The sequence below is a fragment of the Lygodium microphyllum genome, chromosome 4 (genome assembly GCF_053477565.2).
Source record: "Lygodium microphyllum isolate KBCC chromosome 4, Lygodium_microphyllum_v1.1.10, whole genome shotgun sequence".
NCBI lineage: Eukaryota > Viridiplantae > Streptophyta > Polypodiopsida > Schizaeales > Lygodiaceae > Lygodium > Lygodium microphyllum.
The window spans coordinates 21,798,458-21,814,964 of record NC_141138.1 but is presented as its reverse complement, the minus strand read 5'-3'; the positions used below and the strand labels follow the sequence as shown (position 1 = coordinate 21,814,964).

General features: G+C 39.2%; 1 non-coding gene and 1 pseudogene across 2 annotated transcripts; both read left to right on the top strand.

Moving 5' to 3' along the window:
• Nucleotides 1–207: 207 nt before the first annotated feature.
• LOC148036872 (tobamovirus multiplication protein 1-like) lies at nucleotides 208–6,444 on the top strand (annotated as a pseudogene). The gene is made up of 9 exons (XR_015690758.1): nucleotides 208–520; nucleotides 976–1,062; nucleotides 1,163–1,215; nucleotides 1,313–1,405; nucleotides 1,491–1,562; nucleotides 1,658–1,730; nucleotides 5,479–5,524; nucleotides 5,607–5,670; nucleotides 5,785–6,444. The product of XR_015690758.1 is annotated as a tobamovirus multiplication protein 1-like (transcript).
• A 56-nt stretch (nucleotides 6,445–6,500) lies between these two features.
• TRNAG-GCC (transfer RNA glycine (anticodon GCC)) lies at nucleotides 6,501–6,571 on the top strand. The gene has a single exon. It is a non-coding gene; the product is annotated as a tRNA-Gly (tRNA).
• Nucleotides 6,572–16,507: the final 9,936 nt, after the last annotated feature.

The following is a 16,507-nucleotide window of genomic DNA, read 5'->3' as shown; positions in this document are numbered from 1 at the left end:
TGATGGGTTCCTTCAAGTTCTTATGTCTTGTGAGTTCCTTGTTAATTACAACTAGTCCTCAACTTATCCTCACTCTGTGTGTGCGTGTTCTTTTCTATGCACTATGCGAAATCAAGCTTTTAGCTCTTCTCAAGTGTGTTTCGAGGGCTGGAAATCAAAGTGAGTGAGAAAATAAAGTGTCTAAGCAACTCTAGCACTCTCATTATGGGTTGAGTGCAATTTATTCGCTGCTCGGTGCGATAGCATTGGTGACCTTTTCTGATAATGGCTGGACGTCGAATTGCATGATTGCATAGAATTATTATGGAAAGCAGTCGATTTTCGTTTCTATTCATCAGTCCAATGTCTGTTTTGCTGTAATTCTCTCGTGGATGACGCCTCTTTTCTAACGTTTGGATCTTTTAGTTATGGCAGTCCCCTTATTGGGGGAAATGAAATGAGGAAACAGAACATCATGGACAGGAATGTAATGAAAAAACCGAGCACTAGAAATTCGTACTTGATGTCCATTCAAGCAAACGTACGAAATATAAAAAAATTTCGCAGTGCTCTACACCCCTTCCATCTCTGTGTCCTGTTCCATTTTGCAAGCTTGCAAATCCTCTGTTTCGTACTTGATGTCCATTCAAGCAAACGTACGAAATATAAAAAATTTCGCAGTGCTCTACACCCCTTCCATCTCTGTGTCCTGTTCCATTTTGCAAGCTCTGTTTCAGTGTGTTTGTTTAGCCTCTTTACTTTCTTGTGCCCGTTCAACTAAAAGTATAAACCACAATAGATTTTGCCATGTTCTACCCCTTCCATCTCTATGTCCTGTCCCATCGTACAAGTTTGCAGATCCTCTGTTTTAGTGTGTTTGTTTAGCTTTTTTATTTTCTTGTGCCCATGGTTTTCCAAGTTTTTGGATATATTTTCTATCACCTCTTTTGAGGAGAGATGTTCTAATTATAATCTCTCCACTACTGTAATCTGTAGATACAACTGTTCCGGATTCAGATTAGAGTGTGGGAATATGGATGTTACAAAAATCGTTTCATCTTTTGAATGTACTTCTGTGTGCCGGTGAGGTACTTCCCTTCTTGCCATTCAATGCTTTACTTTGCATTAACTTATTGTCCATCTCTGTCTTGGCGCTATTGTTATTGATGCTAACTTTTTCTAGGTCGAGCATTGGTGTTTGGATTCTACCACTATGTTTTCTCCTTCAAAATGAAGGTAGAAGATTTTAAAAACACAGGTCTTTTACAAAGCAAAGCAAAGCAAAGGTTTGAATTTCAAACAACACTGATGTTCTTGTATTTGTAACATGCAGATTGCCAGGGTTATCCTCTTAGATATTCCCGGCCTTCTTTTCTTTTCGATCTATACTCTGCTTGTTCTTTTCTGGGCAGAGATATATTGCCAGGTCTTTCTTGAGTATTTTCAGTGTGTTCTGATGTTGTGTTTAGTCTCATCTTCTTCTTCTAAGAAGCCTCTTCGAATTTGGACAGGCAAGGAGCATACCAGCTGATAAACTTCGTAGAAGGTTCATCACAATAAATGGTGGAATATATTTTATACAGGTATTCAACTAGATCCCAACTTATTTGCAGTTTTGAGTTACCTCTTAATGCGGCCGACCTACTTGAGAATGCTAAGAGTTTGTTTTTATCTGCAGATTGTAATCTGGTTCTACAAGTGGATGAACTATAATGTAGTGATCCAGGCCATAGCAAAATTATTTTTTGCAGGTAATATCATTTGCTCCTTGAATGTGCTTCTGGGAATTATATTTTAAAAGCTTTAGTCAAAAGCGCCTCCTGTTTGGAATGTGGATGGTCTAGCAGTTCTCATCCCAATCATGGTTTTCTTTCGAATTATTTGGTGAAATCCTCATAATCAGTGTGAAAGGTGGGGCAGTTCTGTTAATTTGTCATCTTTGTCATTTGTGCCAGCCAGCCAGTCAGTCAGTCAGCCAGTCAGGATGTTGGACTTACTGCAAGTCCTCCATTTTTTGGGGCTACTCAAGTCCTTCTCCCTTTTTGATTTTTGGCTTTGCTCTCTAAGCGAAAGTGCTTTTGCCTCAGCCTTGATTAGAGTCTAAGGCTGGTTACATACCAAGTGATGGATGGCCAAGCCCTGCCCAGAGTGTGGGCATGCACTTTTTGAAACTAGGCATGGACATGGGCATCATACCTTTACACACCAAATGGACATAGTTTGCAAAAAAATAAAAAATAAATTTGTAATAAATTTTTTAATTGGTTGCAAATGAGAAAAGTACACCCTTGTCCGCCTCTTTACGAAGTGGCCAGGGAAGACTGCCTGTCCAAAAGTGGGCGGGGAGTTCACCTGTTTAGCAGGTAAACAACAGGTCATATCCTCTCCAGTGTGTACAGGATTGCAGACACCCAACCCTTAAATAAGTGTTTTGATTAGTTAAAGCTTACAAAGTGGGCGTCTGTCGTTTGGTGTGTAACCAGCCAAAAACTGCTCTTGCAGCAGTGGGAACCTTATCCAGGGCCTAGGTGTTTCATACATGCTTCAGATTTCCCATATATTTTTGACATTTTCAGATAAGAGTTCAAATGACACCTTTTTCCATCTTCTTGGCCTTTTCTTCCTCATTTTCTGAATCCCTTGACACGTGTGCAGGCCTTTTACTTTCTGGGGGGACTGCTCCTGTGGGCATAGTTGACTCTGTAGGGAGCTCTTTATGGTTTTTCTGAGGTTTGCTTGCTTTAGCTTTTCTGTTCAGAGCGGTATCTTCTGTGACTACTGGCATTTTTAAACCTTCTCATTGCCATAACTTTCAGTAAGACTCTCCTTCAGGAATAGGGGTTCCATATGTACAGGGCGTTTGCATGCTGTTGGGTATTGCTGCTCTGCATCATCGTGGTATGGCAATCTCCAATTCATCTGCTACTATTTTTCGCCAACAAAGTGTTGAAGTTTTTTCTCTCTTCATTCAATTAAAGATCATATCGCGGAAGCTTGTTCATTAGTAGTGGCACATGGGCTGTGTCTATGAAGCTTGGTTTGTAAAGCAAGACCCTTGGCAGGTTGTTACTGGATGCTCGTTCTAGCTGGAGTGCTTGGAGCACAGTTGGAAGTGGATTCCAAGTGTGGTCCAAGGAGCTTGCTATGTCGGGGGAAAAGGAATGCCAAGGCCTTTGCAGCTTTGGTGTGCTCAGTGGTCTCCCTGACTATCCAGATTTTAGTTAGTGCCTAGGATTCTCAGGAAAAGCTGCAGGATTTTTACGGGCAAAAATTCTCTCCGAGGAATGTCACTTATCAAAGTCAACTCCACAATGTCTAGTTTGGCTTGTGTGAATCCATGCAGACCTTTATTATGAAAATTAAGGTGGTCAATTGTCAATGTCCCTCATCAAAGGCACTCCACAATTTCAAGTTTTGGCTTTGTGTGAATCCATGCAGGCATTTATTATGAAAATTAAGGCATACATTGTCGATTGTCCAGGAAAAGAGGTTTTGTTATTGACTCTTAAAATTGAGTTTTATGACCTGATCGTTGTTACTTGATGAGTCATCTGTATTGCATGTTGTATAGGAAAAGAGGTTTTATTATTGACTCTTAACATTGAGTTTTATGACCTGATCGTTGTTGCTTGATGAGTCATCTGTATTGCATGTTGTATGGGCAAGTGAAGCCCTTTAACTTACGGTGGTGTGGTGGGGAGAGGTGGTCTTGTCTGAGAACAAGGACCAGGTTTGCTTCTATGCAGTCGTTGTGATGATGTCTACAAGGACTGCAAGAATAAGTTTAGCAGCATAAAGAATGTCAAGAGAGGAAAGGATAGTTTTTCTTGCAATTTCGATTCTTATCACAGTGGATCCTTCCGATGTTTTTTGGTCCTGCTGTATCACTCTCACATGGCCCCAGAAAGAAGTGGTCAAATGAGAGACGTGAGTCCTTTGCATACACATTCTCTGGCATGTGTTATCTGCTCTAATGCAGAGAGTTCATGTACAGGATGTCTTTGGGTGAATCTTTCAGTGTATTAATCTCCAAGTTCAAAATAACTGTTGTCTCACAAGGTCTGAGTGTTGTCTCACAAGGAGGCCCAGTGGTCATGTTTATCCTGTGATGGAAGACTCTGCTTGTCAAGGCTTGTAGAGCGCACTTGGTTTTCAAGACTTCTGATTTAGGGAGCCATCTTCTAGGCGTATCCAGTGTTTATTTCATGGTGCGTTCTGGGTGTCCTTGTTTATTGACAGGTTGATCATCAGTGAACCGAGAGATGTTGTTAGAGGTTGCACCTCACAGGGTGCTTCTAATTGGTTGAGCAGACAAATTATTTGTAGTTGATTTCTTTTTCTGCAGATGGAACTGGTGTTTTTCTTTTCTTTGGGGCCTGTGGGGCCCCCACGGGAGAAAAGCAGCTGCTTGGGGGGGGGGGGGGAGGGGAGTGTAGTGAGACTATTGCATGGGTCGCTTCCATTTTGTCTTTGCACTTGTAGACCTTGGTCCTGAAGAGAGGGAGATCTTGCTTCTGTTTCATGCCATTTTGTCATCTAGGTTTGCCACATTTCTGTTGTGTTCTTGCACACATGGAGAAATTGGGTTTTTTTTTTGGGTGGGTTTTTGCAATGAGTAGTTTATATTAAATCAAATCACAGAAGGAGTACAGAAGTCAGATATCAGGAAAGATACAGAAGTCAGATATCAGGAAAGATACAGAAGTCACAGCGAGATTGCCGTATGCCAAGGAGCTAGGAATTGATTTCTGTGTACTCTCTGTCTTTTTTGTTCTCCATTCTAGTGATATCAACAATAACTCCTCAATATGATTGTCTACTGGCTGGATTTGGAGTTTCTCCTGTGTGCTTATAATCTTATGGGTACTAAAAAGGGAGTGTGCCTATGAAATGAGAGAAGCTAATCACCTGGGCCTAAGTTCTCAGCTTAACTTCCTTCCTACATAACTATCAAAGAATGAAGGTGTCTTTTTGATTCATTCTAGGATTTTTCCTTCATCTGATTTGGCTTCTTTTTGCAGTATCATAAACCTGACCTTTAGCCAGGCAGTTGATTAGCAGGTCAGACTTGTTCCAAATTGGCCTTATCCTCTTTTTGGGGCATTGCCATTGCTATCTATGGCAGAGCTCTTTTGCTGTAGCCTGTGAGACGTGCTGCTTGTGCAGTTAGAACCAGACTTGTGCTTCATAGCGTGAGTCTTGTTTTTGTGCCTTACTAAATTTTGATGTGCTAAGCTAGCAGATGTCAAGGGATTTTTATTGTCTAACTTATTTGAGACAGTGTTTGAGATTCAACACATGCTGCTGGCTGCATGCTTGCATGGGCGCATATTATTGTTATCATTGTCTGGTGTTTGCGAACTCTTTTGTTGCTTTTGCATGTTATTCTCAAAAGTATTTATTCTTCTATTATCTTCAGAAACACAGTCTTTATTCTCAAATCTGACTGATATCTGGTTGCTGAGGTCTTGGTTTGATGCACCAATTTGATCTTTGCAGTGGTCCCTTGCTGTGCTGCTTTTGGCTTGGCATTTTATGGTGGAAGGTGTGCTGTTCTTCTGTTTGCTCTCGACCATGGAGGTTTCAGTCAAGAACCGGTTTTGATTGGTCTGCCTGTCACTTTCTAGGCTATTCATGCTACTACGAAGGTTCCCTTTGGAATCCAAAGGCTATCAACAGAAACTTCGGGAGGTATGTTGGATGTGAACGTAGTTGTTGGATAAACAAACAAATTCTGACATTGGGTACTGATAGTTCCTGTACAAGAGGATTACTCATTCTGATCATCTTCTGTGATGATTATAGATGCCTTTCTGATTGTTTATGCACGAGCAGCAATGATGTACTTGACAAGACCAAATCAACCACTTTATGAGAGCAAAAGATTTAAAGTAGACAAGGGTGTCAGATGAATATTACTGTTGGGAACTCTTAAATATACAACTGAAACAGTGACGATCATTGTTCGGAGCGAAGAAACAATAGTGAATGAAAATCGTACGCATTAGTGCAACACACATGATGAAAAATGAACGATGCAGTCCATATATTGGTGCAACAAAATGAATGATGCAATCCAACATATAACGTCGAAGCAGTTTCAGAAAGTGTTGGTATCAAAATGTAATGGGAGGAATGAAAGCAATTATATGGCCTCTACGAATGCTTTTGCAAGGGTCTAATGGGAGGAGGCAGGTAGATTGAGGGTCTAATGGGAGGCATGTAGATTGAGGGAGCACTGAGACCATTTGCATACATATTCAATGTGTCAGAGCATCGGAAGTGTGGCATTCAATTCAATGTACAGCGCGGGACGTGGGAGCCGAGGGGCTGCTTGTAAAATGCATACTCTGCAACGCTAAATGTACCTGGAAACAATGCGGACGAGACTGAAAACATGGGCTGATAGCGAGGAGTAAAACAGACACAATCATGCGCATCAAAAAATCAGCTCACGGCAAGTATGCTTCCTAACTATTTATAAATAAATTTATATAAGTTTGAGACAATTCTACAAGTAAGCACTGGTGGTCTAGTGGTAGAATAGTACCCTGCCACGGTACAGACCCGGGTTCGATTCCCGGCCAGTGCACCTTTTTAGGTTTCGTAGTATATCTCACGTGCCTTCGACGTGTTGGTTCGCTTGATGAAGCTAACGCTAATTAACTCTTTCTTGACATGTTTACGGATTGCTAGTCCGTATAAGGCAATCTAGTACACTTGCATGGAGAAACATAAGGTTTCTCAACGTGAATGCCAAAATGGGCTTATATGTAGTTCATAGTGATAGTGCATTTTTACATAGAAATATTAAGGTTTCTCAAAATTGATGCCAAGGACTTGTAGACAACTATGTAGTGACGTTGCAAATAATAGAAGGTACCCAATTTATGTTGAAGAGGGTTGCAAATAACAAAGATTATCTGTGCTTAGATAATATTGGTGCTTTTACCAGTGTTCTGTTGATGATTCGCATTGGGGTTTAAAGCATCGGTGTCAGTAATAGTTAGGGCACTACATGTCCTAATGCATGTTTCATGTGGCAAGAGGGATTATGGGTGGTTGAATCACAAAGAAAGCAATTGTGAGAGACACTAAGACATTTGTGTTATGCATAAGTATTTATGTATTTAAGAATATACAATTCAAAATTAAGAATATATGATTAAAAAAATATTAGTTACATCAACATAAAATAAAACAAAACAAATTGTAAAAAAAGAAACATACAAGCACTTTATTATGAACATAAGATTAAAAAAAACAAAAACTCAACTTTAATGATTTGGTGGGGGCGATGGGGTTCTCTTTTTTTTTTGGAGGGGGGTGGGTTACATATAAATTTGGTAGGTAGAGTGTGGGTGCTATAAAATAAATAGATGAACACATTATTATGACCATAAGATAAAACAAATTAAAACTCAACTTCAACATAAAATAATGGGAGAGTATCCATATTGGGTAACCATATTTTTTGAGAATTGAGTAGAAATTACTTCAATTTCAAACGAACTAATACAAAGATGGCTTTGTCCACTTCCATTATAAAGCTTAGATGGCGATCTAGATAGATGATATGCGAAGAGCTTAAGGGTAGCTAGAGGAATTTTGATTGGGTGAAAGATAGATTGACAATAGCTTTGGAGGGGTCTTCGTTTTATAGCTTGGGAAGGTAGTCTAGTTGGTCTATTCGATCATATTATAAACCTTTTCTAGTCAGCCAAAGAATATTCTAGGGAATATTCCCTTTATTGTCAAGCCAAGGGTGTTATCTTCGGATCCCCCATGAGGGGGGGAATTGGCCCCTCCCAGTTAAGGGCAATTTTTGCGGGGAGGGGGGTTTATTTTCACGAGCTTTTCTTTTGTTCTTTTTAATCAATATTTTTTTAATTAAGGAGTTTTTTCATGCAATATACCCATTCTACATTTAATATCTCTACGCAACATACCCGCACATGGAAACATTCTAGGTCATACATGATTTGCATGCATACATTCATAGCACAATCAATTAAAATAGAAAAATACCCTATTTCATGGTTTTCGTACTTACAAAAAGAGAGTGACAATTCTTCACCATTATTGAAAAAGTTTCACTTTGCATTTAGATTAAAGCTATTCAAAAAACACAAAAACAAATTCAACATGGCATACTCTCAACATAACCAATTGGTTTAGGGTAAAAGTATTTCTTGCTTGCGTCCAATGCATAAACACACATCAAGAAAACAAAACCAACATGGGATATTCTCAAGATAACCAATGAAAAACTAGTAAAACATATGTATTATATAGTCACATTTGTACGCAATCTCTTAGACAAAATTGGGTAGAGACTCCTTTGTACTAGCAAACATTGCTCAACATAATATACAAACAACCCTCACATATGGTCACAAAGCAATATAGTCACATGCCAACCACATAGTCACATGGTATGGTATCAACACAACCAACCACAAAGCAAAATGTCATACTAAACAACATAGTAAGGTTGCATTGCATACTCCCAACCATATAGTCACATGGCATAGTCATCAATCAAACTATAGTTGCATGATGAAGTATATGATGAACATATAAAAAGTAGCAACAAAATGAAATATCTAGTCTCTCTAAAAAAAAGACTCTTCCTCAGCATGGTATTGGTCCACATGCTATGGTAGAAAAACACACCCTATAGAGCACATCATCTAGCTCTAGACATATGCAATGTCTCATCTCCTTTGCTTTGGCCTGGGCCAAATCACTGCATCCCACAAACACATGCAAAACATAGTTGTAGCACTCCATAAATGTAGCAAGTAATCACCTAACCATATCACCAATCAAGATACGAAACATTTACAATCATGCAAGTAGAAACAATGAAAATACCATTTAAGGAAAAATGATAGGAACAACATTATAAGACAATTTACCGACAGAAAAGATGAGACCTCTCCACCTTGCCTCTTAACAATGACACCATCTTGTTAGTGCGAAAGACACAATCATCTAGCATGTAGCTATGATATGCTGAAAATAACCTTTCTAAAATCTTCTCCCCAGTCTCTTTGTCGTAATAGGACACAACATGACCAACATGATGCCAAAGACACATGGTAAGATTAAGTACCTATTCATGAGTGGAAATTGAATAAGTGATCCAATTTTATGTTTAAAGCATGCAGTATAACAAGAAATACAACAATATGTTCGCTGCATCCAACATTATCTCGCCGCCTCTCTAGTGATGAGGTGCCAATAAGCCTTGGAGTCACACATGATAGTCCAAGTGCGGTGAAGTGCCGCACTCTCACTAGATCCACAATAAAATCACCTTATATGCTCTCCCTAGCACACAGTTTCCAGGAATCCCTTGTCGGCCAAATACTCGTGGGAAAGATCCATGCAACCCCTAACTAGACCCTTTGAGAATGTGTTCCACTCGGGAATAGTCATGCCCTCTAAAAGAAACATTAGAGTCATGACATATGAGAAGTGACTTTGATGTAAACCTTGTATGAGAGAAAAAGTAACTTATACAATGAACACGACCTACAACAACCATAAGCAAGCCGGTATGAAGAAATGCAAAAATCAATTGAGCTACCTCTCGACATGGAACTCCATCTTTGCTATGAAGATGCATCTTCTGTGTTACAAAAATCTTGATGCTATTTGAAAATCAACACATAGTCATTGATGCAAAGTAAATGGTGATGCAATGCTACATGCAACATGTAAACTGATGTTCTTGAAATATATCGTTGTCATGTTTACCTATGGAGGGAAAACCTACCAATATAAGTCACATCCAATAGCAGAGCATCATTATATATTTAATACTACAACCATGCAACAATTACCTTGTAATATATTTCTTATAATCATACATGACTACCTTCATGGGAAACCAACAAAGTAAGTGAATTTCAAGTTAATATAAGACTACTCACATACTAAATGAGTCATAGGTCGCCTCTTCCAAGTCTCTTGGCCAAGAGATGACTCTACCAACAAAGGAGTTGCTTAATAGTTCTATAAGCCTTTTATCTCTCTTCTTAATAGTGCTAGAAAGAGGAGTAGCAGTGGCTTCGGTGGTAGCTTGGGTAGCCTACGCATTACCTTGAGCACCTTATGTGGCATGTGTAGCACCCTTGTTAGCTTTAGTGGCTTAAGTACTTGCTTTTGCACCTTTAATGCCCCTAGTTGCTTGCTCCTCTACGGTAGGGGGTGCAGTGAGCAACAACTTCCTCCATTTCTCTATTGCCATGTGTCTTCTCCTTGAATGCTATAAGCATCATTCAACCCTTAGAGTCCCATGTGTAAGTACAAAAACTATCTCTACATAAGTGACAAGATACTTTACATGGGTTAAAGTACTTACTCTCATCTAGATCTTTCTCTTGCTTTGGGATAACTCCCACAGGGTAATCGAGCCACCAAGGAAAAATATTTTCCTCCCATGCTGTCATTTTCCTCTCACATAATGATGGAAAACATAGTATTCTCGTCATGCATATCAATCCACTCTCTTGTGAATTCCAGAGCTGCATCCAACCTCTTCTTTTCTACATATTGTAGTGTCCATGCTCAACATTCTCAACACAAATCACAGAAGTAAATGTATGCAATCTCCTATTAAAAATTTGGCAGAGTCTCCTTTGTATATGTAAACAATTTTCAACATAATTTACATACCACCCTTACTTCAGTTTCCACGTGGGATTTAAGGAAAAGTAAAGATAGGAAAGGAAAATATCTTTCGAAAAATTTGGCAAAGTCTCCTTTGTACAAGAGACAAATTTCCAAACAATAAACCAATGGTAGAGAATCAATAACACAAATAGGCTTCCACAAGCCATTCCATCCACTCCATAATGACCAAAGCACTTACCATGAGAGAGTAAGTGAGTACTCCTCTTGCATAACCATCATAATAAACCAACCACCCTCACTTGGGCTTCCACTTGAAATTTAAGATGAAGAGTTTAAAACTAATGTGGGTATCTAATCAAAATTGGTGTTTTAAAGTTTAAATAGAAAAATACTCTAGGTGCAAGTCTATAAATCATGTGTTTGGCTGAGAAGACAAGATTTGACATCTTCTCTACAACATCTGAAGACTTCATGCCATCCAACAGATGCACAAAAGCCTACACACACATTTTACAAGAACTTACATTGTCACATACATTAAGAAAACAATCAAGAAAGCAACATGGATGTATTGTGTTGTGTCAACTTGCGTGACATGATTCTTCAAGTTATGCTTGAAGAACTCCTCAAATGAGGCTGATAGATATGGACCTTCTACTTGTATTCTTTGAATCTGAAGCATTGCCTTTGAATTCAAATGAGCCCAATATGTCTCTTTCTTCATGCAAATCTGAAAGAGCTTGTAATCACCCAAGTGAGGGTATTGGGAGTCCTTAGACTTTGATAAGATGCAACAATATTTCTTTCATGCAATGCACAATAACATACATAAATAGGAAGTATTGAAGAAAAGAGCAACATACACATAACTTGCTTTATATATACAAATTACCTCTCCAAAGAGTTTTTAGAGCTTGTTAGACAATACAACTTCTCTTGTAATCTTGAGCATGCACACATCATCCCACCTTAGGCCAAATAACAACTTGAAGAAATAATCCCCATTTTGGGGATTGGTAATGCATAGGTACTTGTAACCTCTATCTTTGAGGTGCTCCTCTTCTACTCTTGTAGTCTTATCTAAATGTTTCTTCCTCTCTGCCTCAACTAGACCAAAAGCCTCAACCTTCGCATTGTCTTTTGAGATGAAGGCATGGAATTCATCTGAGAGGTGCAACTAGGCATCAAAACTGAAGCAAAAAATGAAGCATTGGCTGTAGAAATGAAGAGGCATTGGAGTTTTCTAAGCAGAAGTGGGTGGCTTGGAATGTGTTGGAAATATCCGTTCATCAATCAGAGTTCATTGGACGTCCCATTTAAAGAGGCACAACTTTTATGTTACAAAGTATCTACTTGATCCAAAAGATGGAAATAGTGTTTAGGAGGCCAACTTAGTAGAAAATGATACTAGGAATGTGATCATGTTTTCAGATCTCAAATTTGAGTTCATTTGGGCCTTCAATTTTAGTCGAGCAACTTGTCGGTAGTGTGAATGCAAAGGACATGAATGCGTTATTTTGTAATTAAGCTTACAAAGCTTTAAAAAAACCAAAAACTCACGCTTTGGTTGGGGGGGTGCATTTTTTTGGTAGACACCCTCAATCCCCGTGAAATGGCATTTCGTAAATTGATAGAGATGAAGGGAGTAGTGTGTTAGCAGAGTATGTCAGCTCGTGTGTGAGTCTGATCATGTATTATGGCTGGGCACTTTATGTAGATATTTTAGGCCTTTTTATTGTGTGGCATTTTATGCTATTGCGGCATTTATTGCTGCCAATCGGCCAATATTAAATGCTGGTCGACCTGACATATTTTATGGCATTATTCATGCCTATATATATTCGGGGCTCCTCCTCCTCAGTCAGTTCAGTTCACCACCTAGAGGTGATCTTGTGGAGAGATGAGTCGGTGCCGGTGCCCATGTAGCCAATGACTCATTGTTGTATGTGACAATCTCGTGTCTGATATATGGATTCTATTTTCCGAGTATACATCTGGGTTCTGAGTTGTATTGTGTTCTTTCTTTCCCTTTCTCTTTTGTCTTGTGTTTTAGTAGTTTATTACAGCTTATGTTTATGCTTCCATTGCTGCACCACTTCTGACATAGCCTTGGCCATGGATTTCTAAATTTCTTCACCTTAAATCACCATAGAAATCATGCAAAATGACGCACTCTCTAAATTTTAGTTTTTAGTCTTTCTCTCTCATGGTTCTCTCTCACTATAATCATTATTCATATGGGTTGAGAGGATGAGGGGAACTGGGTGGTGTAACATGGTATGATGTGAGCAATGGAGCGAAGAAGCATGGAGGTGGCTCTTATAGCGATGGATGTGTGGAGCGTTAGTGGGTTGCCTGAGCAACTTTGGAATCATAAAAAAGTAAGTATTTTTATAGAATATTTCTTGGTAAGTCGGTTTCAAAGAAAATTTGATTCTATTTCTATTTTCACCATGGAGTATATGGAGTGAAATTTGATATGGAAGTGATATGTATTGTGTTCAAGTGCTGCAATTCTAAAATTTTAGAATTTGTTATTATAATGAAAAAATTAATTATTTAATTCATGCAAAATTTGTAAAATTAGGAAACATGATAATAGTTCATAAAATTGATGACAATAATGGTGCATATGGGGCAAAATAATGCATGCTAGTTACCATGGATGTATTTCTTTTGTTTTATGATAAAAAATTATAGAACTATAAGTAATTATGATAATAATACTTGAGAAAAATAATAAAAAAGTTAAAAATGATGAAAAAATAGATTTTTGAGTCTAGAAATTTTTTAAAAAAAGAGGAAACATTGATGAATGTGTAGTGAGTAGTAGGGCATGGGATTAAGCCTCTATCTACACTCGCTTTTGTGTTAAAGTGGCCAAGTAAGGGTAGATTCTGTGTAAAATGACACATCAAATATATAAATCGATATATGCAATGTATATACATGAAATGCATGCTGAAATTTTACATCTTTTCAATGAAGAACCAAACGTTTGTGCATCATATTAAGGCATTTAGGGTTTTAGCAAATCTTTAAATGAGTGGAAGCACAGGTTAGCTCAATTCCATCTCTTCAACATTGCACTACCCTAGAATAAATCATGAAAACAATGGTTTTGCATGTCACATGGCTATTTTATTAATTAGAATTGTTTGAGCACCATGTGGTATGACATGTTGTATATGCATATAAGCAAGGTATCTAAATAAATCACTTAGATGTATAGCAATTGTTTGCAAACCTGTTGATCTATGTGGAGTGGAAGAGAAGCCCTAATTGTAGGTTAGAGCATTTATCTCTTGGGGAAGTGTGAAGAAGTTTAGAAAAGATGGTAGTAGTGAGTTCAACTCAAAGGAGTTTGAAGACTTTTGCAAGAGCAAAGGGATTAAGCATCAATTGATGATGCCTCATACACCTCAATAAAATGGCATTGTTGAATGTCAAAATTGCACCGTTGTGGAAATAGCAAGGTGCATGCTTAAAGGGCAAAGGATGCCCAACTAGTTTTGGGTAGACGCTATTAATATTGTAGTCTACATTCTCAATTGGAGTTACAGAAAGGCTCTTAAGGGAAAAACTTTTCATGAGCCAAGTTAAAACCAAAAAGCATACAATGTAACTTCTTGGATTATAATGATGAGCTAAAGGCTTACAAATTGTATGACCAAGAGGCAAAGAAGATCATAGCAAGCTATGATGTGGTGTTCAAGGAGCAGCCACATATAGTGGAGGAGGAGAATATAAGTTTTTTCACTTTATCATCCAGCGAAGAAGTATTCCACTATGAACCTATCCCAAGAGTTATCCCCATCCTCGAGGAGGAGGAAGCATTATCTACGGATGATGAGAAAAAGTTCACAAACTTGCAAGCGTACCACTAGAAAAGCCATTTCTGATAGGTGAAGAAGCTCTACAATCGCAATAATCCTATGCGTACCCCTATTGATAAAAAGGAAGATGGACAAAATAAGTCTTAGAGAATAGAGCAAATAAAAGCTTCTGCTCACATAGATAATATGGCATTGATAGCTTAGATTATAAGAGAAGTAAAGGACCAAACACACTTGGAAGAAGCACTTGCTGATCCAACATGGAGAGTAGCTATAGCAAGTTGAGTATGGCAACTTAGAAAAGTACAAAGCTAGATAAGTTACACATGGATTTTCATAAGTTAAAGGATTTGATTTTGAAGAATCATTTGCTCCAACTACTAGAATGACCACTATATTGGCACAATACTTGTAGTGGCTACTCATAAGAAGTGGCGAGTTTACCAAATGAATGTTAAATCATCATTCTCAAATGGTGGCCTTAGGAAGGAGGTGTATTTGGCCTAGCCATCGGGGCTTGAAGCCCCCATTCTAAGAATAAAGTTAATAAGCTAAAGAAGGCATTGCATGGGTTGAAACAAGCCCCTAGAGCATGGTACTAGTGGATAGATAAAAATTTTTAAGGTTTGAATTTCAAAAGATGTACCGCATATGCTAACTTATATGTTTATAGGGATGGTGAAATATCTATAGTGATTGTCTTATATATGGATAACCTTCTTATTACATGTGGCTATGAGGATATGATTCATCAGACTTGAACTTTGAGTTTGAAAGGACAGACTTGGGCTTGTTGGCCCATTGTTTAGAGATTGAAGTTTGGCAAGATCTTGGCAAAATCTTCATCTCTCAAGAGAAGTATGCATGGATAGGGAGGTCCCCAAAAGAATGAATAGATGTTTGTTTGGGACTTGAGAGCTACATAGTAGTTGAGGGTATGATGAGAGGTTGGTGGACACAAGGGAGCATCTGTGCAATTGAAGTTAGCTATCAATTTGTGTTGTAAGAGCAAGACCTTCTTACTTTGAAGAGGATAGATTGAGGTTGGCACATGACAAGATTGATCATATGTGATGGGTGCTCACACTTATTTTCAAGGGACAACCAGAATGCAAAGGAGTCTAGTTCTCCCTCACCAAGAATGGCTCATGACAAGTGAAACCAATGCTTCTTGCTAGGAAGAAATAATCAACTTCGAAGCGCCTTTCCAAATGTCAACTTTCTAGTGAATGTACAAAAAAAGGAATTACAAGAAGGGATTTTATAAAAGAAGTCTTGAAAACACCCTATAAATAGAAAAGCCGGGAAGGCGTCAATTAACAGGCCTTGATAAGTTTCCGAAGGATTTTACACCTGTACGCGAAACGTAATCAAATGATTGGAACAAGAAAAGACGATATGCAGCTAAACGTGACGATAGAAATATCGGAATAATTCTTTTTTTCCTTTGGGGGGGGGCCCGGGGGGGGGGGGGGAGAAAGAGCTACCAGAATATTCTAAGAGCCAGCCAGGAAGTTACACCGTACACGTCTCGTCAGCTTGTTCTAGCGGGAAAGTGCAAAGTGGGACAGCGTGCGGAACAAGCGACCGAAGCGTCCGCTTGCTGCCGCGTGCGCTTTTTGGACGCGTCGTTGGCGGCGCGACTATATAAGCGGTTCGATTCAGCCGCCGTCTTCTCGCTGTAGCGACGACACCGACAATTTCCTCTTCTCTGTCGCGTGACAACGACCCACAGAACAGCAGCGGCAACGTCGTCGGCAGTATTCTTCTTCGTCTTCTTCACCTTCCTCTTCTTCGTGACAGCCGCTCGACTTGACACTACCATTTTTCGAACTCTCATCCAGCTGATATCATGGACATGGAGCAGGCGCAACAGCAGTGGCGGCAGGAGCCCCGCGCAGTCGAGGCTTCGCCTTCCTCTTCCTCTTCTTCGGCCCCCGTCGATCATGATCAGCAGAACGGTTCTCGCTTCGGCGGCGCGCTTCGGCCTTCGTTGACGGCAAGGCAGTACGCTCGTCGTTGGTCGCGACAAATTGCAGAGCAGCAGG